Below are 22,711 nucleotides of genomic sequence, written 5' to 3' on the forward strand. Positions count from 1 at the left end.
CCTACCCTGTTGGACTATAGGTCGTAAGACCCCATGCCCACGTTTGAGAAGAGGTCCTCTCCATATCCTGGAGGAAAGAATGCCGCACAGAGAGGCCAAGAAGAATCTGGACAGGTCTTGCTGGGTTTCCCTCTGAGTCTATTAGTGTTAGATCACACCCTTTCTGTCCAATCACATTTCTTCATGGTTGTTAATCATGACTATCCAATGAAGTCTCCATAAAAGGCCTAATAAGACAGGGTTTGGGAAGCCTCCTGATAGCTGAACACATGGAGGTTCCTGGAGGGTGGCACGCCCAGAGAGGGCCTGGAAGTTTCTCATCCCTTTCCCCAGATATTGTCCTATGCGTCTCTTCATCTGTGTCCTTTGTAATATCCTTTATAATAAATGATAAACATAAATGTTTCCCTGAGTTCTTCGAACCACTCTAGCAAATTGATTGAACCAAAAGAGGTGGTTGTGAAAACCTCAACTTGAAGCCAGCAAGTCACAAGTTCCAGAAACCTAGACTTGGGACTGGGGTCTGCAGTGGTGGGCAATCTTGGGGACTGGGCCTTCCACCTGTGGGATCTGATGCTCCCTCCAGGTAGACGGTGTCAGCACTGAATTGGGAGACACCCAGCTGGTGTCTGTTGCAGAACTGATTGCTTAATTGGTGTGTGAGGAAAAACCCACACCCTTTTAATCACAGAAGTCTTCTGTGTTTATTGTTGTTGAATGAGAGATTAGAAAAAAACACATTTGGGCCGGGCGTGGTGGTTCACGCCTGTAATCCCAGCACTTTGGGAAACCGAGGTGGGTGGATCACAAGATCAGGAGATCAAGACCATCCTGACTAACAGAGTGAAACCCCGCCTCTACTAAAACTACAAAAAAATTAGCTGGGCATCGTGACAGGTGCCTGTAGCTCACCTACTCGGGAGGCTGAGGCAGGAGAATGGCATGAACCTGGGAGGTGGAGCTTGCTGTGAGCCGAGATCATGCCACTGCACTCCAGCCTGGGCGACAGAGTGAGACTCTGTCTCAAAAAAAAAAAAGAAAGAAAGAAAGAAAAAAGAAAAAAACACATTTGGCCCACTGCAGTGGCTCACGCCTGTAATTCCAGCACTTTGGAAGGCTGAGGCAGGCAGATCACCAGAGGTCAGAAGTTCAAGACCAGCCTGACCAACATGGAGAAACCCCGTCTCTACTAAAAATGCAAAATTAGCCGGGCATGGTGGCGCATGTCTGTAATCCCAGCTACACAGGAGGCTGAGGCAGGAGAATCGCTTGAACCCGGGAGGCAGAGGTTGTAGTGAGCCAAGATCACACAATTGCACTCCAGCCTGGGCAACAAGAGCGAATCTCGGTCTCAAAAAAAAAAGAAAACACAGTTTGAGTGGATTTTTCCACAAACAATGGTTACCTCTGTAGAGCGAAAATCGGCAACTAGGGATAGGAAGGGGAATTAATTTTCACTTTACCAAATGTGGCAGTATGACCTATTCAAATAAATATATTGTTTGATTTATTTATTTATTTATTTCAGACGGAGTCTTGCTCTGTTGCAGGCTGGAGTGCAGTGGCACAATCTCGGCTCACTGCAACCTCCACCTCCCAGGTTCAGCGATTCCCCTGCCTCGGCCTCCTGAGTAGCTGGGACTGAAGGCACGCACCACCATGCCCGGCTAATTTTTGTATTTGTAGTAGAGATGGGGTTTCACCATGTTTGCCAGGCTGGTCTCAAACTCCTGACCTTGTGATTCGCCCACCTCGGCCTCCCAAAGTGTTGAGATTACCGTGCCTGGCCAAATAATATTGTTTTAAAAACATTGCCCAAGCTGTTGTGTAATCACTGCTAGGTTTTCAGCTGCCTGCTGGACATTCCCAGCTGGCTAGTCTTGCCTGCACCTGAGACTATTTAAATCCAACCTCACTCTCCCACCCCCATTCTAAATTAAACCAGCTGCCACCTTCTTATTTCTCTTAAAAGTACATTTCCACAGTCACTGAGGCTTGGCCCAAAGTCGTTTTTGTTCCTCCTCCCTAGCCTCTCACCAAACCCCCTACTCTGTGTCAAAACAACCACCTGCTGACCAGTCGCGGTGGCTCACACCTGTAATCCCAGCACTTTGGGAGGCCGAGGCGGGCAGATTGCCTGAGGTCAAGAGTTTGAGACCAGCCTGGCTAACATGGTGAAACCCCTTCTCTACTAAAAATACAAAAAAATTAGCTGGGCATGGTGGCGCATGCCTTTAGTCTTACAAAATACAAAACATTAGCTGGACATGGTGGTGCAGACCTGCGGTTCCCAGCTACTCGGGAGGCTGAGGCAGGAGAATCTCTTCCACCCAGGAGATGGAGGTTGCAGTGAGCCAGGATCACGCCACTGCACTCCAGCCTGGGCGACAGAAGGAGACCCCGTCAAAAAACAAAAACAAAAGCAGCAACAACAACAACAAAAACCCCACCTGCCTCTTCCATTTCAGTTTTTTCACGTCTCTGGAATTTTTTCTTAGTTTTGAAACAGAGTATCACTCTGTCACCCAGGCTAGAGGGCATGGCGCGATCACAGCTCGCTGCAGCCTCTACCTCGCAGGCTCAAGAGAGCCTCCCACTTCAGCCTCCAGACTAGCTGGTACTATAGGTCTGCACCACCATGCCCAGATAATTTTTGTATTTTGTAGAGATGGGCTTTCACTATGTTGTCCAGTCTAGTCTCCTGGGTTCAAGTGATCCTCCCGCCTCAGCCTTTCAAAGTGCTGGTATTACAGGTGTGAGCCACTATGTCCGGCCTGGAATTTTTTTTTTTTTTGTTAATCCTCCTACCAGGCCAGGCACAGTGCCTCACATCTATAATCCCAGTACTTTGGAAGGTCAAGGTGAGTAGATGGCTTGAGCCCGGGAGTTTGAGACCAGCTTGGGCAACATGGTGAAACCTGTTCTCTACAAAATATACAAAAAATTAGCCGGGAATGGTGGTGCATACCTGTAGCCCCAGCTATTCAGGAGGCTGAGTTGGGAGAATCACTTGAGCCCAGGAGGTCGCCCAGGAGGTCGAGGCTGCAGTGAGCTGAGATCTCACTGCACTCCAGCCTGAGTGACAGAGTGAGAGTCCTTCTCAAACAAAACAAAACAAAACAAAACAAAATCTTCTGTCATCTCCTAAGTAAGAGCCTAGTAGCTTTTGTTTCCACCTAGAATAGAAAAGTTAAGTGGTATCACTGCCTTTAGTCTTGCCCTCTTCCATCCCAGCTTCCCACCGGTGTTGAGTTCATCATCCCAATACAACTAATCTCTCTGATCAAGGTGCTCCCCCACGCTGACCCCCATGGTGAGTCCCATGGCTTCCCTGGGCCTGCCCAGTAAACTCTCCCACCCAGCAGCTGTGCCTTCCTCACCCGTAAGTTCAGCCTACCCTACCCTTATCTTATGGTGAGAACAATGCCTTGTTGCAGTGATCTGGCTGCTTCACTCCCCATGCCTGCTCTCCATCTTCCCTTTCCTCTTCATACCTTTATTAATTTCCTTCCTTGGGCCTGGAACTTCTCTCTTCAACCTTGCCACCTCCTTTATGACCCCTAATTTCTTCCACCCTCCCCGATCTAGATGTGGTGTCTCCCTTTCACCTGCTAAAATGCCACATTATTTATTTATTTTTGGGTTTTCCTTTATTTTAAACTCGAGGGTTTAGGCTCAGTTCTGTGGAAGAGAGAATTTCTTCATTCATTCAGCGAATACTAAGTATCTACTCTTTGCTAGGCAACAAGGATACACAGATGCATCTGACACAGCCCTTTCCCTCCCTGGAGCTCCTTCTGACCCCTTGATCCCCTTCCTCATTTTTTTTTTTTTTTTTTTGACAGAGTCTTGCTCTGTTGCCCAGGCTGGAGTGCAGTGGCACAATCTCCACTCACTGCAACCTCTGCCTCCCAGGTTCAAGCAATTCTCCTGCCTCAGCCTCTCAAATAGACTACAGGTCCACACCACCACATCTGGCTAATTTTTGTATTTTTAGTAGAGACTGGGTTGCAACTTGTTGCCCAGGCTGGCCTCGAATCCCTGAGCTCAGGCAATCCGCCGGCTTCAGCCTCCCATGAGCCACTGCGCCCAGCCCTCTTTCTTTATAATACTTATGAACACATGTCTGTGTCTGTCCCAGTAATAGATTCATCACAAGCATCTTGAAGGCAGGGTCCATTCCATTCATCTCAGCATGGTCTCACTTATAACAACATGTGCTTAGTTCACTTAGGATGCTTATTAAATAACAACCCTTTAGTTAAATAGACTATAAATTGATATTTTTGACCAGGCACAAAGGCTCACACCTATAATCCCAACACTTTATGAGGCCTAGGGCAGGGGGATTGCTTGAGCCCAGGAATTCAATACCAGGCACAATTCAAGGCAAGGCGTCATCTCTACAAAAAAATGTTCTAAAAACTAAAAACTTAGGTGTGCTGGCACAGGCCTGTGGTCCCAGCTACTCAGGAGGCTGAGGTGGGAGGATCACTTGAGCCCAGGAGGTTGAAGCCACAGTGAGCCATGTTCCCACCATGCCACTCCAGCCTGGGCAACAGAGCAAGACCCTGTCTCAAAAAATAATAATACATAAATACATATATTTTTTTTTTGAGATGGAGTTTCGCTTTTGTTGCCCAAACTAGAGTGCAGTGGCACGATCTTGGCTCACTGCAACCTCCACCTCCTGGGTTCAAGCGATTCTCCTGCCTCAGCCTCCCGAATAACTGGGATTACAGATGCCTGCCACTATGCCCGGCTAATTTTTGTATTTTTAGTAGAGACGAGGTTTACCATGTTGGCCAGGCTGGTCTCGAACTCCTGACCTCAGGTAATCCACCCAGATAGGCCTCCCAAAGTGCTGGGATTACAGGTGTGAGCCACTGCACCTGGCCAATAAATAGAAATTTTTGATCTCATATATTGTTTTTTTCATATGTTGTTTTCTGCTGCCCCCAAAATTAAATAAATGTGTCAACTGCTTTTTAATTTTTTTTTCAATAAGGTTCCAGGTCAACAGTAGTGCAAGCTTTTAATGAACAAATATGCTAACATCAAAATAAATTATAAGTGGTAATTATTAGCAAATAGTTCTGAAAGTATTTGAGAGTAGCTTAGTTTTGTATATGCAAAATACTTCTCCCAGTTATTCTACAAGTATTTATTGAGCATCCACTATGTACTAGGCATTGCGTTTTGCACAAGGACATAGAAGTGGAAAATAATAATAATAATAAGCCAAGTCCCTTTTCTCCTGGAGCTCACACTTTTATTTATCAAACGTTTTTCTTTATAAGCTCCAGCCTTCAAAACCTCTCATGTAAAAGCATTATTATCCACCCAGCAAGCAAATCCAATGGGAAAGAAGCGTGCCAACTGACCTTGAGAATCCAGTTTATGAAAGAACATGAGACAAACGCTGAAGACAGCAGTTTGTATTAGCCATGGTAAGGTCTTTCTTACTTCAGCCTTTGTTTCATTTTCAGGAAATCAGAAATAGAGGCATCTGAGTTTAGACACCATTGCAGAGTAGATTATCTTATCTCCTCTCTGGATGTTCAAAATAAAATTCCCCCAAATATTGGGACCAAAGCTATCACAAAAACAAAACAAACAAACAAAAAAGCCGGCCATGGTGGTGCGTGCCTGTGGTCTCAGCTACTCAGGAGGCTGAGGTGGGAGGATAGCTTGAGCCCAAGTGGTCAAGGCTGCAGTGAGCCAAGATCACACCACTGTCCTCCAGCCTGAGTGACAGAGCCAGGCGTGGTCTCAGAAAAAAGAAAAGAGAGAGAGAAATTCCCCCAAACAGAAAAAGACTGATGTAACATTTAAATATGAAGGCAGGAAGAACACAATAGGAAATGGCTGGTTCCTCTCAGTAAAAGCATGTTACTGCCTCAGAAGAGGAGACATGGGGTAAATATCTAATTTCAGTTAAAAAATAAATTATCTTTCTCATAGACATGCAAATTAAGACGGATCACAAAGCCTTTTCAGATGCCTCTGCCTTTTAGAGCAACCATAAGCAGAAAAGCCAACTATAAAAGTTTGTACTCTCAAAGGATAATATAGAAAATTCTTTCTAGGAGCTCTGCAATGGAAAGCTGTGAGCATAAGCAATACTGAAAGGAAATGAAATGTAAGGAATTTTCTGCCCCCTTTTCTTATGTGCCTGGAAGAGGAAGAACACTAGTAATTTTCCAAGTATCTGTTTACTTTCACTTTATCTTGATGTTGGGGGAGGCGGAAACTTAGAAGTGTTACATCACTACCAGTCCTGTGCTTGCGAGTGAGAAGCCACCGTTGCACAACTGAGCTAAAAAACTATTGAAACTATCCGTTTCCCCTCACACACATTCTCAGTCTTAATCGTCTAGACTTTGGTAGAGGGATAGGAATATACATGTATATTGTATTAAATCTTTTTCTTAAGCACTCTCACCGTCAGAAACAACTGAAATATGCTAACATGTCCAACAGTGTTATCGCCTCTCCGATCAAGTGTGCATCGTGGTCCCGGTCATGCTTTAGAGCACCACAAATAGCCCCTTGTGTTAAGCACGTTTTACAGCCCTCACTCTACAGCCTGAAACTTGAACTTTCTCCAGAAGTTTTGTTGATATTGAAAGTGATCTGGAAAGGATAAAGAGTCTGGTCTTTTTAATGCTTAAGAACTGTTTTGGGCTTGGCATGGTGGCTCACACTTATAATCCCAGCACTTTGGGAGGCTGAGGTGGGAGAAGGAGGCCGAAGGTGACCTTAAGTGTAAGGTCAGGAGTTTGAGATCAGCCTGACCAACACAGTGAACCCTCGTCTCTACTAAAAATACAAAAATTCACTGGCCATGGTGGCGTGAGCCCGTAGTCCTAGCTACTCAGGAGGCTGGGGCAGGAGAATCACTGGAACCTAGGAGGCGGAGATTGCAGTGAGCCAAGATCACACCACTGTACTCCAGCCTGGGCAATAGAGCAAGACTCCATCTCAGAAAAAAAAAAAAGAAGAAGAAGAAGAACTGTTTTGTATGAAGTAATGAATACTGTTAGAGGAAATTCAAGTCTGTATATTGTATAAATCACCCATATAATATGTAATTTTTTTTTTTTTTTTTTTTTTTGAGACAGAGTTTCGCTCTGTCACCCAGGCTGGAGTGCAGTGGCACAATCTCAGCTGACTGCAACCTCCACCTCCTGGGTTCAAGCAATTCTCCGCCTCAGCCTCCCCAGTATCTGGGATTACAGGCGCCCGCCACCACACCTAGCTGATTTTTTTGTATTTTTAGTAGAGACGGGGTTTCACCATCGTGGCCAGGTTGGTCTTCAACTCCTGACCTCACGATCCACCCACCTTGGCCTCCTGAAATGCTGGGATTACAGGCGTGAGCCACCATGCCCAGCCTACAATATCTATTATAATGCACTTCTCTTTTTTTTAACACTAAGAAGATATTTCAGGCTGGGCGTGGTGGCTCACATCTGTAACATCTGCAATCCTAGCACTTTGGGAGGCTGACGCAGAAGGATTACTCTAGGAGTTCAAGACCAGCCTGGGCAACATAGTGAGACCCCCCCTCCTCTATAAAACAATAAAATAAAACAAAGAAAAGAATGAAAAAAATGTATAAAGAAAAAAAAAAGAAGGCCGGACACAGTGACTCACACCTGTAATCCCAGCACTTTGGGAGGCCAAGGCAGGTGGATCACCTGAGGTCAGGAGTTCGAGCCCAGCCTGGCCAACATGGTAAAACCCTGTCTCTACTAAAAATACAAAAAGTAGCTGGGCGTAGTGGTGGGCACCTGTAATCCCAGCTACTAGGGAGGCTGAGAGAGGAGAATTGCTTGAACCCGGGAGGTGGAGGTTGCAGTGAGCCAAGGTGGCACCACTGCACTCCAGCCTGGGCTACAAAAACAAAACTCCATCTCAAAAAAAAAAAAAGGAAAAAAGAAAAGGAAAGGAAAGAAGAAAAGAAATGCACACTAAAGCTATAGTGAAATATTACTTTAGATTCATCAGATTGGCAAAAATTAGAAAACATGGCCGGGCATGGTAGCTCATACCGGTAATCCCAGCACTTTGGGAGGCCGAGGCAGGCGATCACCTGAGGTCAGGGGCTCGATACTCAACCTGGCCAACATGGCAAAACCCATCTCTACTAAAAATAAATAAATAAGCCAGGTGTGGTGGCGGGCGCCTGTAATCCCAGCTACTAGGCAGGCTGATGTAGGTGAATCACTTGAACCCAGGGGGTGGAGGTTGCAGTGAGCCAATATCACACCATTGCACTCCAGCCTGGGCAACAGGAGCAAAACTCCATCTAAAAAAATAAAAAAAATTATAAAACCTGATGCTAAGTGTTGGCAAAGGACGTGGGAAGACAAAAATTCTTGTCCACAAAGGGAGTGGGTGTGGGATATAAACTGGCAAACCCATTCCAGAAAGCAAAATGTTTGTATTTGAATTAAATAAAAATGTGTCCTTTGGCCCTGTATATATGCCCTACATCTGGGTATATGTCCCAGAGTGATTTGCTGAAGTCCCTAAGAAAGCATATCCACAGGCCGGGCCCGGTGGCTCATGCCTGTAATCCCAGCACTTTGGGAGGCTGAGGCAGGCGGATCACGAGGTCAAGAGATTGAGGCTAGCCTGGCCAACATGGTGAAACCCCGTCTCTACTAAAAATACAAAAATTAGCTGGGCGTGGTGGCGCACGCCTGTAGTCCCAGCTACTGGAGAGGCTGAGGCAGGAGAATCACTTAAACGCGGGAGGCAGAGGTTGCAGTGAGCCAAGATCATGCCACTGCAGTCCAGCCTGGTGGCAGAGAGAGACTCCATCTCAAAAAAAAGCAAGCATATACTCCACACTGTTTACTGTGACAGAGTTGGAGGCAACCTAGGTGTCCATGATGAGGGAAATATAAGTTAAATCTGGTGGATGTTTATTATGGAATAATATAATTCAGGATCATATAGAGACCTCAAAAATGTTGAGGCACAGTGGCTCACGCCTGTAATCCCAGCACTTTGGGAGGCCGAGGCAGGCAGATCACCTGAGATCAGGAGTTTTAGACCAGCCTGACCAACATGGTGAAACCCTGACTCTACTAAAAATACAAGATTATCCAGGCATGGTGGCACATGCCTGTAATCCCAGCTACTCAGGAAGCTGAGATGGGAGAATCACTTGAACCCGGGAGGTGGAGGTTGCAGTGAGCTGAGATTGTACCACTGCACTCCAGCCTGGGCAACACAGCGAGTCTCCATCTCATAAATAAATAAAGTGTACAATTCATCTGGGCATGATGGAGTGTGCCTGTAGGGCTCAGCTACTCAGGAGGCTGAGGAGAGAGGATCACTTGAGCCTAGGAAACATAGCAAGACCCTATCTCTTCTTTAAAAAAGTGTACAATTTAGTGATTTTTTAGTGTATTCTGGGTTGTGCAACTATTAAATGTGTAATTACAGAACATATCATCACCCTGTAAAGAAACCTCATATCCATTCACAGTCACTCTTCATTCCCTTTCTCTTCCCAGTCCCAGTCAACCACTAAGTCTATAGATATGACTATTCTGGACATTACTTTTTTTTTTGAGATAGAATCTTGCTCTGTTGCCCAGGCTGGAGTGCAGTGATGCCATCTCAGCTGACTGCAAGCTCTGACCCCCTAGTTCAGGCCATTCTCCTGCCTCAACCTCCCAAGTAGCTGGGACTATAGGCGCCCGCCACCACAACCAGCTAATTTTTTTTTTTTTTTTTTTTTTTTTTGTATTTTTAGTAGAGACGGGGTTTCACCATGTTAGCCAGGATGGTCTCAATGGTCTCGATCTCCTGACCGTGTGATCTGCCCACCTCAGCCTCCCAAAGTGCTGGGATTACAGGCATGAGCCACCGCACCTGGCCTGGACATTTCTTATAAAATATGTGATCTGTTGTGACTGGCTTATTTCTCTTAGCATGTTTTCTAGGTTCATCCTCCTGTAGCATGTATCTGTACTTTATTCCTTTTTTATTATCATATAATATTCCATTGAATGGATGTATTATTTATTTGTTTATTCATTAGTTGATGTTTCTATTTTTTGGCAGTTGTGAATAACGCTGCTAAAACATTCACATACAGGTGTCTTATTCTTTTTTTTTTGTTTGAGACAGGGCCTCACTCTGTTACCCAGGAGTGCAGTGGTGTGATCTTGACTCATTGCAACCTCCACCTCCCGGGTTCAAGTGATTCTCGTACCTCAGCCTCCTGAGTAGCTGGGACTACAGGCACGTGCCACCACACCTCACTAACTTTTGTATTTTTAATAGAGATGGGGTTTTGCCATGTCAGCCAGGCTGGTCTCAAACTCCTGGGCTCAAGTGATCCACCTGCCTCAGCCTCTCAAAGTGCTGAGATTACAGGCATAAGCCACCACACCCAGACTAGTTGATTTTAGTATATGGTAAGAAATAGAGATCTAGTTGCTTTTCTTTTTACTTTTTTTTTTTTTTTTCCTGATGCTGTGTGAGGAGTAGGGCTAACTCATAGGCAGTGTGTCCAGAGTCAGTGAGGGGTCCAGTTTCATTCTTCTGCATATGGATATCCAGTTTTCCCAGCATCATTTATTGAAGGAGGTGTCCTTTCCCCAGTGTATGTCCATGGTGCCTTTATAAAAAATTGTTGGCTGTAAATACATGAATTTATTTCTGGGTTCTGCATTCTGTTCCATTGGTCTGTGTCTGTTTTTATACCAAAACCATGCGGTTTCAGTTACTATCACTTTGTAGTATATTTTGAGTCAGATAGTGTAATACCTCCAGCTTTGTTCATTTTGCTCAGTATAGCTTTGGCTAGCTGGGGTCTTTATGGTTCCATATTAATTTTAGGGATTTTTTTTCTATTTCTGTGAAGAATATCATTGGTATTTTGATAGCAATTGCATTGACTGTAGATTGCTTTGGGTAGTTAAAAATAACAATAACAATCAGAAAAAGAATGCATTGTAAAAAGCAAATACAAAAACTCAAGGTCAGCCCCAAAACTGTTCTGCCTGACTTTAGAACCCCAAAGCCAGGGTCTCTGGCCCTTTGGCTTCAGGCTGGAGTGACCCTCCCCAATCCACCCTCAAACTTGACACCTCAGACTGGACGGTAAGGTGGCTTCTGTGGCCTACAAAGTGGACCTTGTTGATATTCATGTCAGCCCACTGGCCATGCCAAATGACCCATATTTACTTGCCAATAAAAACACCAAAAAACAAAACACTAACACTCCTGGAGGATGCCATTCAGTTCACTACTTTCTCCACTGTGTTATCCCAGTGTCAATGTCCATAACTTTCACCATAAGGACTTTGTATTTTAAAAAATACGTTTTAAAAACTGATTGTTAAAGCATAAACACACACACACACACACACACACACACACACACACACACACACACCCCCTCTCTGTCTTCAGAAGCCTGGAATACATTACAGTTTCACTGCCCTAAAAACCACTCACAGCAGGGATTGTTCTACCCCAGACACCAAAGAAATCCTCCAGATTTGAGCCACTCGGTGGCGAAACATGGACTGTCGGTGTTTCCCAGTAGGGTGGGGTACAGCAAATATTTATAGCTCTCAGGAAACTTGTGTTTGACTCATATTTCAGCTGATTAGTGAGTAAGAACTATCAAAGGCTAGATTTTTTTTTTTCTTTTTGGTTTAAGGAAAGAAGATGACTAGTAGAGCAACCATTTCTGCGCAATTGCAGAGAGAAAACACAAAGAAAGGAATTTAGAATGACTCAGCCCGGGCGGCGCAGCCGGCGAGGGCCTCTCGAACAATGGAAAGTCACACTGGGGCCTCAGAACCCGGGTCTACACCCGCAGCGCTAGAGGCTGCTGGCCGCTGGGGGCAGCAGGGACACTAGCCAAGTGACTTTCTTGTCCCTCATTTCTTGCTTTTTAGCCTAAAATGAAGAACTAACTCTTAAGATTGAAATATAATTATGATAATTTTGTAAAACTCACAGGAGCTCTGGGACCTAAAAGCAAAGGTCCGGGGCCTCATTCCCAGAGGCCAGGGTCACTTGAGCAGCAAATAACAATTGCCAGGAGACCACAGATCAAGTCGCCCGGGCTGGGGATGGGGGTGGGGTTGGGTAGGACTCTGAGCACGTTTATTTAACTCACCAGAAAACTATCGAAAAAAAAAAAAAAGCCCAAGGGCCTCACATGGCAAGCCTTTCCTTCCAGGCCAGGGGTAAAATGCTTTGCTGTACTTGCAAGAGGCCAGTTTGGACCTCACAGGATATGAATTTGCCCTTTCTGGCAGGAACAGGAACTTGGAAAAGAAATTGGCCAGAGGCCTGGTGGTTAGGAGATTGTTTCTGAAAAAATGCAATCATCTAATAGAGAATCTGTTGAGCTTAGGGTTTCTTGTGTGGGACTCAGTTACTCTCGAGGAATGTAGCAGCTGCAGCCAACATTTAAAAATCAATAGAATATATTGAATACCCTGATTTTTTGTTGTTTGTGTGTTTGCCAGTGCGTGGTATAGAAGATGTCCAGGCTGTCGCCCTAAATATCTCTCAGAGGCTCCTCCAGTGTCCCCAGAGAGACCAGGTCCACACCCACCCCCAGGCTGGGGCACAGCCCACGTGGTTTCTGCAGGTTGCACCCAGGCTCTGCATGCCAAGTGGCACGAGATCTGGAGCACACGCACTGCTGGGGAAGGGAGGCACCACCTCTGGCAAATCCCCCCTGGCCGGTGCTTCTCCTCCCTGTTGTCCCAGCCACACTGTGCCCTGTCCAGGACAGCTTCCTGCCAGCCCCACAGCCCAAGATACCATACCATTTAGAGGACAAGTTGTCCTCTAAATCTCCCTTCCGGCCAGGTGCGGTGGTTCACGCCTGTAATCCCAACAGGATTTGGGATTACAACAAGATTTGGGAAGCCAAGGCGGGTGGATCACAAGGTCAAGAGATCAAGACCATCCTGGCCAACATGGTGAAACCCCATCTCTACTTGAAATTCAAAAATTAGCCAGGCGTGGTGGCGGGCACCTGTAATCCCAGCTACTGGGGAGGCTGAGGTAGGAGAATCACTTGAACCCGGGAGGTGAAGGTTGTAGTGAGCCGAGACCACACCATTGCACTCCAGCCTGCGCAACAGAGCCAGACTCCATCTCAAAAAAAAAAAAAAGGAAAAAAAAAAAGCCTAATTCAGCACTACACTTTGAAAAATACCCTGTTTTGTTAAAAATGCTTAGACCTAGTCAGTGTATTTTACTCCACTTTTGTTAAATACTTGGAGATTTATCTGTAAACGCACACAACAATTTCTGTTGACATCAGCAAAGCAGGGTTAGCAAGTGCCACAGGGGATGTAGAACTAGCCAGACTGACCTAACAGTGGTATTTCTTCCCACAGGATTCTCTCTGTGCATTATCTTTATACACATAGAGTTATTACTTACATATATACAGATTTGGGGGAAAAAAGAGTTTTTTCCTGACTGTGGCTTCCTAGCTGCCTATGTGTAGTTAGCAATAGCAAAAACCAAATTATTTTAAACAAACTCTTATAGTAGGTACTGTATGTGCAGATGCTGTGTAGTCTTACTGTTACATATATATTAAATCAGTTAAATCTGAAACTCTATGAAGTAGGTACTACTATTATCATTCCTTTTTTTTTTTTTTTTTTTTTTGAGACGGAGTCTTGCTCTGTTGCCCAGGCTGGAGTGCAGTGGCACAATCTTGGCCCACTGCAACCTCTGCCTCCCAGATTCAAGCGATTCTCCTGCCTCAGCCTCCCAAGTGGCACACACCACCACGGTCGGCTAATTTTTGTATTTTTAGTAGAGACGAGGTTTCACTATATTGGCCAGACTGGCCTTGAACTCCTGACCTCAAGTGATCGGCCCGCCTCAGCCTTCCAAAGTGCTGGGATTACAGGCATGAGCCACCTCGCCCGGCCTTCATTCCCATTTTTACAGGTAGGGAAACTGAGACAAAGAGAGGTTAAATTGCCCAAAATCTCAAAACTAATAAATTGCACAGGTGGGATTAGAACCATGCTCCCAAGCACTAAATTATGCTGATCTGACCTGTGAATGCTTCCTAAGAGCAATAGGAGAGGTGCAACCTAGCTTAATTAAGCTCCTCTGCTAAAGTACATTAAGATGTGTTTTACTGCTGCCTATGCCTCTAATAAATGTTCCCTTCGGGCATCCCATAATAAAGCTGCTACTAAGATTCACCTTGGTGCTGTAAGGCCTTTAACAGTGTGACCCAGTCTTCTTTCTCTCTAGCACTCAGCTTCAGCTAAACTAAAATATTCAGTTTATGCTTTCCTGCCTCAGCATTTTCTCTGTGCTTTTCTCTCCACCTAGAATGCCTCCCGAGCCATCTCTCTCCACCTGACTTCTTTTATTGAAACCCCATCTACCTTCAAGGCCCAGATCAAGCTAGCGTTCATTGTCACACAAGACAGAATATCTCTGAAGTCTGAAATTCTACAGGCTTTATCTTCACCACTCACATGCCTACATATCTTATCTCCCCTACATGGTCAGCAATTTCTTTTCCCCACAACACTGAGCACAGCACATTTGCACATAACTAGTTCTCAGTGAATGTATAGCCTCTCATTGTTTGCCCTCCATCCATCCTCTCTGTTAAGTATCTGTACAGAAATATAATGCATTGATTATTTCAAAAAGAAAATACTTCCTCTTTCTTAAAAAAAAACAAAAAAAACAAAAACCATGATTTTGTTCAGGAATCTATCCCTCTCCATTTCTGGAACTAGATCCTGATTTGTCTGAGTCAGTGCTATCAAACAGAAACAGAAATCAACCTACAAACGTAATTTTATTCCATTTTGTTTATTTACTTTGAGACAGAGTCTCCCTCTGTCACCGAGGCTGAAGTACAGTGGTGCAATCTCGGTTCATACTGCAACCTCCGCCTCCCACGTTCAAGCAATTCTCCTGTCTCAGCCTCCCCAATAGCTGGGATTACAGGCACATGCCACCAAGCCCAGAGAATTTTTGTATTTTTAGTAGAGATGGGGTTTCGCCATGTTGGCCAGGCTGGTCTCAAACTCCTGACCTCAGAGTGATCCATCTGCCTCGGCCTCCAAAAGTGCTGGGACTATAGGCATCAGCCACCACACCTAACCTGTAATTTTAAATTTTCTAGTAGCCACATTAAAAAATTAAAAATAGTCTGGGTGCGGTAGCTCACGCCTGTAATCCCAGCTACTTGGGTGGCTGAGGCACGAGAATCGCTTGAACCCTGGAGGTGGAGGTTGCAGTGAGCCAAGATCGCACCACTGCACTCCAGCCTATGCGACACAGTGAGACTCTGTCTCTCAAAAAAATAAAAAGTAGGCCAGGCGAGGTGGCTCACACCTGTAATCCCAGCACTTTGGGAGGCCGAAGTGGGTGGATCACCTGAGGTCAGAAGTTCAAAACCAGCCTGACCAACATGGTGAAACCCCTTCTCTACTAAAAATACAAAAATTAGCCAGGCATGATGATGCACACTTGTAATCCTAGCTACTGGGGAGGCTGAGGCAGGAGAATCACTTGAACCCAGGAGGGGGAGGGTGCAGTGAGCCGAGATCACGCCACTGCACTCCAGCCTGGGCAACAGAGTGAGACTCAATCTCAAAAAAAAAAAAAGAAATAAAATTTAAAAATTAAAAATAGCCAAACACAATGGGTCATGCCTGTATTTCAACACTCAGTGAGGCAGAGGTGGGAGAGTAGTTTGAGCTCAAGGGTTTGAGACCTGCCTGGGCAATATAGCAAGACCCCATTCTCCACAAAAAGAAAAAAACAAACAATAAAAAAGGTTAAATTAATTTTAATAATAAATTTTATTTAACTCAGTATGTCCAAAATATTATTTCAACATGGTTGTTTTTGTTGTTGATTTTTTAATTCTATTTACTTATTTATTTATTTTTTTGAGACAGGTTCTTGCTCTGTCACCTAGGGTGGAATGCAATGGTGTGATCTCAGCTCACGGCAGCCTCTGCCTCACAGGTTCAAGCAATGCTCCTACCTCCTGAGTGGCTGGGATTACAGACATGAACCACCATGCCCAGCTAATTTTTGTATTTTTAATAGAGACAGGGTTTCACCATGTTGACCAGGCTGGTTTTGAACTCCTGTCCTCAAGCGATCTGCCCATCTCGGACTCCCAAAGTGCTGGGATTACAGGCGTGAGCCAGCACACCCAGCCTTCAACATGTAATCAATATAAAAAACAATAAATAAGCTGAGTACAGTGGCTCACTTCTACAATCCCAGCACTTGAGAGGCCAAGGCAGGAGGATCACTTGAATTCAGGAGTTAGCGACCAGCCTAGGCAACATAGTAAGACCTTGTTTCTAAGTAAAAAATACAAATAAAGCTAGTTTTTAAAAAGAAGAAAACATTAAATAGATGTTTTACGTGTGTGTATGTTATGAAGTTTTTGGAATTTTTTTTTTTTTTTAAATTAGAGTCCAAGTCTCGCTCTGTCGCCCAGGCTGGAGTGCAGTGGCGTGACCTCCCCTGGCTCACTGCAACCTCAGTCTCCTGGGTTCAAGTGATTATCCTGCCTCAGCATCCTGAGTAGCTGGGACTACAGATGTATACCACCACACCTGGCTGATTTTTATGTTTTTAGTAGAGACATGGTTTCACCATGTTGGCCAGGCCAGTCTCAAACTCCTGGGCTCAAGCCCACCTCGGCCTCCCAAAGTGCTGGGATTACGGACGTGAACCACCATGTCCAGCTGAAGTTTTTGGAGTATTTTACACTTACAACATATCTTAATTCGGACTACATTTTAAATGCTCAATAGTGACATATGGCTAGTAGCTTCCATATTGGACAGGGCAGTTCTGCGCCCATTAGCACAACATTCCCATGGTGACAGTTATTGATCCAGGAGTGTCGACTGGAGGCCGAAGTTGGGCTGATCAGACTGAAACAAAGGATTTATAGTCCATAATAGGAGAGGTTTCTGCCTGCTGATAGTTACAAGAGAAGCCTATAGCTCTGATTGCTACTGGCAGCCTTAGTAGGAATCATCTCAGAACCATAAGGAAAAATCAGCAGCATTGGTGTTGGGATGACACCAACATTGAGGAGGAGTAGGGAGACAGAAAGTACCCTGGGTCCTTAATGACATTGCTGAGCCATTGATCAGACCGGGACTAGAGCTCAACCTACTTCTAGTTATGAAAAATAATAAATTTCCCTTTTGTTTAAGCCAGACTGAGTCAGTTTTCTGTAGCATCAAACAATATCCCAACACCAGAGCTAACCCTGGAATCCAAGTCTACAGCCTCCTACACCCAGGTTTCTTGACAAGGATGGCTCTCAAGAAAGAATTCTGACTAATTTTTTTTTTTTTTTTTTTTTTTGGAGACAGAGTCTTGCTCTGTGGCCCAGCCTGGAGTGCAGTGGCTCGATCTCGGCTCACTGCAACCTCCGTCCCCTGGGTTCAAGCAATTCTCCTGCCTCAGCCTCCCGAGTAGCTGGGATTACAGGTTCACACCACCACACGCAGCTAATTTTTGTATTCTTACTAGAGATAGGTTTTCACCATGTTGGCCAGGCTGGTCTCGAACTCTTAACCTCAGGTGATCTACCCGTCTCAGCCTCCCAAAGTGCTGGAATTATAGGCATAAGCCACCATACCCAGTGGAATTTTGGCTAATTCTTTTGGATCCCTCTTTGATTCTTTCTGTGGCACCGTAGTGGTAACTGCCAATGAATTGGAAGTAAAGATCCCTACAGATGCTAGTGATTGTGAAGGCTTCACCTAACAGGTGGGTGAGCACAGCTGCCGATGTCATCTCAGAGCACAAGAATGACTGGAAGTCCCTTCTCAGGGCAGCTGTTATTACACTGCGCTCTCAAGCTAGCCAGAGCTTCCTCCATCTGCCAGGGCAGGCATTTGTCACAGCCCTTCAACACCTCTCCTGGAACTGATAAATCCTGGGGCTGACCCAAATCTGGACAAGCTAGAGCCCTCTGCCAAGAGGCAGCCCAGGAAGCCACACTTTCCACTGTGATAGCAGCCTTTTCTGTCAGGGTGCTGAGATCAGCGTGTTCTAGGCCAGCTGCTGGTGCCAGGAATTTAGAAGGAAGGTTGGAAAGACTGACAGGAGCACTGACAACTGCACGGCCATAAACCGTAGAGGAGCAGCACGAAGAAAGTGAGCTGAAGAGATGCCACCATAGGAGTGAGAGAAAATTGCTACCAAGCTCCATTCATCCTGCACTGCTTAAAAGCAGCAGCAAGGTGTGAACTAATCTGCTCTGAGGCAACCAGACCTTATGGTTCACTCACATGCACAGGTCTTACCTCCCTAAAACTAGGAGGAAAGGCTGAGCCACAATTAATCAAGCCTCCTTCCCTTCTGTCTTGGAGAATATGCATCATGCACCAGTTGGTGAAAAATGGCAACATGGTGTAGTGAGAAGAATGTGGCTTCCAGGCCAGAGATCTGCCACTCAGCACTGGTGCAATGGTGGACAGTCACATGGCCTTCATGAGGCTTAGTTTTCAGTCTCTGAAATGAGCGTTATTATAAATCTCACAACTTTGGAAGGTCTAATTTCTAAAATACATGTGAAACCCTTTGTTTTTATTATTTTTTTAAATAGAGACAGGGTCTTGCTATGTTACCCAGGCTGGTCTTGAACCCCTGGCCTCAAGCAGTCCTCCCCTCTTAGCCTGCTAAAGTGATGGGATTATAGGATGTGAAACCCTTAGTAAGCTGAGTGCTATAAATGTTCACTGTTATGACTTCTTTTATAAGGAAAAAGAAAGGTCTCTGATGGTTTTTAATACCCAGAAACTACTACCTACTCATTAATGCTTCTTCTGAAAAATAAATGAAAACCATAAATTTTTAAATAAAATTATTTGTTCTTACAGCATTTGTTTTATCCACTTACTTGCTCTGTGCCTCGGGTTCCTGGTTTTCAATAACAGACCTCAAGTACCTGTCCTGCACAATGCTGAGGACTGAAACGATGGCCAAATGCACAGAACCCAAAGGTTTACTAAGCTTTAAGGCTTATACGTCTTCTTCCTGATCATTTCACAAAGAAAAAAAAAGGAAAAGGAAAAAAACAATGTGAAAAATAAGGCTTATACATCAAGGGTGACACTCCAAAACATTTACAGCATCTAATTGCAAAACAGTTTGCCAAGGTGTAGGATCCAGCTCCCTAGGCCCTCTGAATGGTACCACATTTTGTTTCCTTCTATCCCTAATATGTCACGTCTGAATGCCACGTCTTGTTTCCTTCTAACCCTAATACCAGTGGCTCACAGACACCTTCTGTCCCAGCCAAGGAAACACATACCACATGGAACTAAGCTTCTTGGTCCCTGTATCTAAAGATGAAGGAGAACATGCTACACCAGCCTGGCTCCCAGAATAATTGGCCCTGCACACTAAACTAGAAAACACACACATACAGGTGCAAGTGCACACATACACAAGAAAATATGGGCACAGTGGCTCACGCCTGTAATCCCAGCACTTTGGGAGGCCAAGGCCGGTGGATCACTTGAGGTCAGGAGTTCCAGACCGGCCTGGCCAACATGGTGAAACCCCATCTCTACTAAAAATATAAAAATTAGCCGGGCATGGTGGTGGATGCCTATGATCCCAGCTACTCGGGAGGCTGAGGCATGAGAGTCACTTTGAACCTGGGAGACAAAGGTTGCAATGAGCCGAGATCGTGCCACTGCATTCCAGCCTGGGCAACACAGCAAGACTCCATCTCAAAAATAAATAAATAAATATATAACAATTAAAAATAAAATCATTTGCTTATATGCCAGGGAATTTATAGCCAAACAGTTAAATAAAATGCATACAAACTCAAAGAGGAATCACTTAACCAAGTATCCGTTTCAGTTAAACAGGGAGATGCTGATTATGTGTGCCAAACACAGCTGGGCTTCCACGCTAGGGTTCTTGGCCCTTCTGAGTCCCTGGAGTTATGCGCCGCTGGAGTTTGGAGCAAGCTCAGTGCAGCAGTAGTAATTTTTACAATGATGAACGACTGTCTCAGTTGAAAGCCTGCTTCCTCATCATGCCTTGCCCAAATCCTGCTGTTCAGTTCTCAAACTGCTCTGTTCCCACAAGTTTTTCCAGAGAACACTGTAGGCCAATACACATACTCAGGTGAGCTGAGAGGAAAACAGCAACAGCTGGGGAGCCAGAATAAAGGGCAAGTAATGTACTAAGGAGACACCAGAAAGATTGCTGGAACCCACAGGATTTGACCATGTGCTTTCCAAAGGCAGTCCTGCTAAGAGAGTGGTCTAATATTCCATTTTATAAGTATGAATTCTTTGAAATTATCCTACAGCCTATCTAGCGGTATTCTTGATTTATAAAGACATTATTGTATCTGGCAGGGCACAGTGGCTCACGCCTACAATCCCAGCACTTTGGGAGGCCAAGGCGGGCAGATCACTTGAGGTCAGGATTTCGAGACCAGCCTGGCCAACATGGTGAAACCTTGTCTCTACTAAAATTACAAAAATTAGCTGGGCATGGTGGCACACACATGAAATCCCAGCTACTTGGGAGGCTGAGGCAGGAGAATTGCTTGAACCCAGGAGGCAGAGGTTGCAGTGAGCCAAGATTGTGCCACTGCACTCCAGCCAGCCTGGGCGACAGAGCGAGACTCCATCTCAAAAAAAAAAAAGACATTATTATATTTAAAGACATACTTGTTCAACTGTTATACTCAACATGCACATAAACTAACTGGGAGATATGTTAAAAGGGCAAAATGACTGGGAAATAACTATTTCTGAATTGATGCTTGCAGACTGGCAGGATTTGGGGAAGGAAGAAGCTTGGAAAATGTAAGGAACTGGCCCTTGGGGAAACTTCTTGACCCCCCAGCAAGCCACTTGGTTTCTAAGTCTGATTTCTAAGGCAAAGAGTTTCTTTTTCCTTTTTTTTTTTTTTTTTTTTTTGAGATACAGTCTCACTCTGTCGCCCAGGCTGGAGTGCAGTGGTGCGATCTCGGTTCACTGCAAGCTCCGCCTCACAGGTTCACGCCATTCTCCTGCCTCAGCCTCCCGAGTAGCTGGGACTACAGGCGCCCGCCACCATGCCCGGCTAATTTTTTTGTTTTGTTTTGTTTTTTTAGTAGACACGAGGTATCACCGTGTTAGCCAGGATGGTCTCGATCTCCTGACCTCATGATCTGCCTGCCTCTGCCCCCCAAAGGGCTGGGATTACAGGCATGAGCCACCACACCCGGCCAAGGCAGAGTTTCTTAACCAGTCATCAAGCAATGGTTCTTAAAGTGTGCTATAAGGACCAGTAGTTTCAAAGAATATGCATTACTCTTAAACTTGTTAAAATGCAAATTATTGCTGGGCACGGTGACTCATGCCTGTAATCCCAGCACTTTGGGAGGCCAAGGTGGGAGGATCACTTGAGGACAGGAGTTTGAAACCAGCCTGGCCAACACAGCCAAACCCCATCTCTACTAAAAATACAAAAATTAGCCAGGTGTGGTGGTGGGCACCTATAATCCCAGTGACTCAGGAGGCGAGGTAGGAGAATCCTCTGAACCCAGGAGAGAGAGATTGCAGTCCACTGCACTCCAGCCTGGGCAACAAAGCAAGACTTCATCTCAAAAATAAATAAATAAAGGCAATACTGAGTCCTACCCAAACCTACCAAATTAGAAACTCTGGGCCCAACAATCTGTGTTTTCAGTTCACCTGGCCTCCAGGTAATGTGGGCGTATTCTGAGGTATGACAAACACTATTTTAAAGTGCTGAAGCCTCCTGCCAAAGCTCCAGAGTAAAGACATCAAGCGGACCATCATCATCCTGGCTTGCATGGAATCTGGAACCAGGCAGCCCCAGCTGGCCTGCTGTAATCATAGTCACTCCAAGAACCTATTTTCTACCTCAGTTCACAGTCTTTGGCAGTCTAAATCCTAAATCCTTGGCTGCTAGTCCCATACCCTTCCCCACCTCTGCTCAGCTTCACCTTCATGTTTCACTTAGTCTTCTCCCCAATTTGCCCTCACACCACCCACCCTACAGTATTTTCCAGATAATATGTGTAACAGACCAAGTGGATGCAAACTGAAGCACAACACATGTACTTTGTACGCTGCTCCCTTACGCAACCTCAATTTGTCACCAAGCTGGCTGAGCACAAGGAAAATCTGACTCTGCCCTGTGAGCCCAGAACACACCAAGAATACACCAAAAACACACCAGGAAGCCCCACCTCCCGGGAATAACTGTGGGGCCACCAGTTAGGATGTGTTATACTGGCTCCCTCAAAGTAATGGGAAATCAAAAAAAATTTTTTTTTTTTGAAACACAGTCTTTCTGTCAGCCAGGCTGTGTTGCAGTGGCAGAAGCAGAGCTCACTGCAGCCTTGACCTCCCGGGCTCAAGTGATCCTCCCACCTCAGCCTCCAAAGTAGCTGGGACTACAGGCACTCACCACTATGCCTAGGTTGAGGTAGGCAGATCACCTGAGCCCAGGAGTTCCAGACCAGCCTGGGCAACATGAAGAAATTCTGTCTCTACAAAAAATGAGCCACCGTGCCAGGACTCAAAATCAAATTATGAAAAGTAAATCAGGTCAGGCGCGATGGCTCATGCCTGTAATCCCACCACTTTGGGAGGCCAAGGAAGGTGAATCTCTTGAGGCCAGGAGTTCG

Source organism: Macaca fascicularis, chromosome 4 (genome assembly GCF_037993035.2).
Source record: "Macaca fascicularis isolate 582-1 chromosome 4, T2T-MFA8v1.1".
In the NCBI taxonomy this organism is placed as follows: domain Eukaryota; kingdom Metazoa; phylum Chordata; class Mammalia; order Primates; family Cercopithecidae; genus Macaca; species Macaca fascicularis.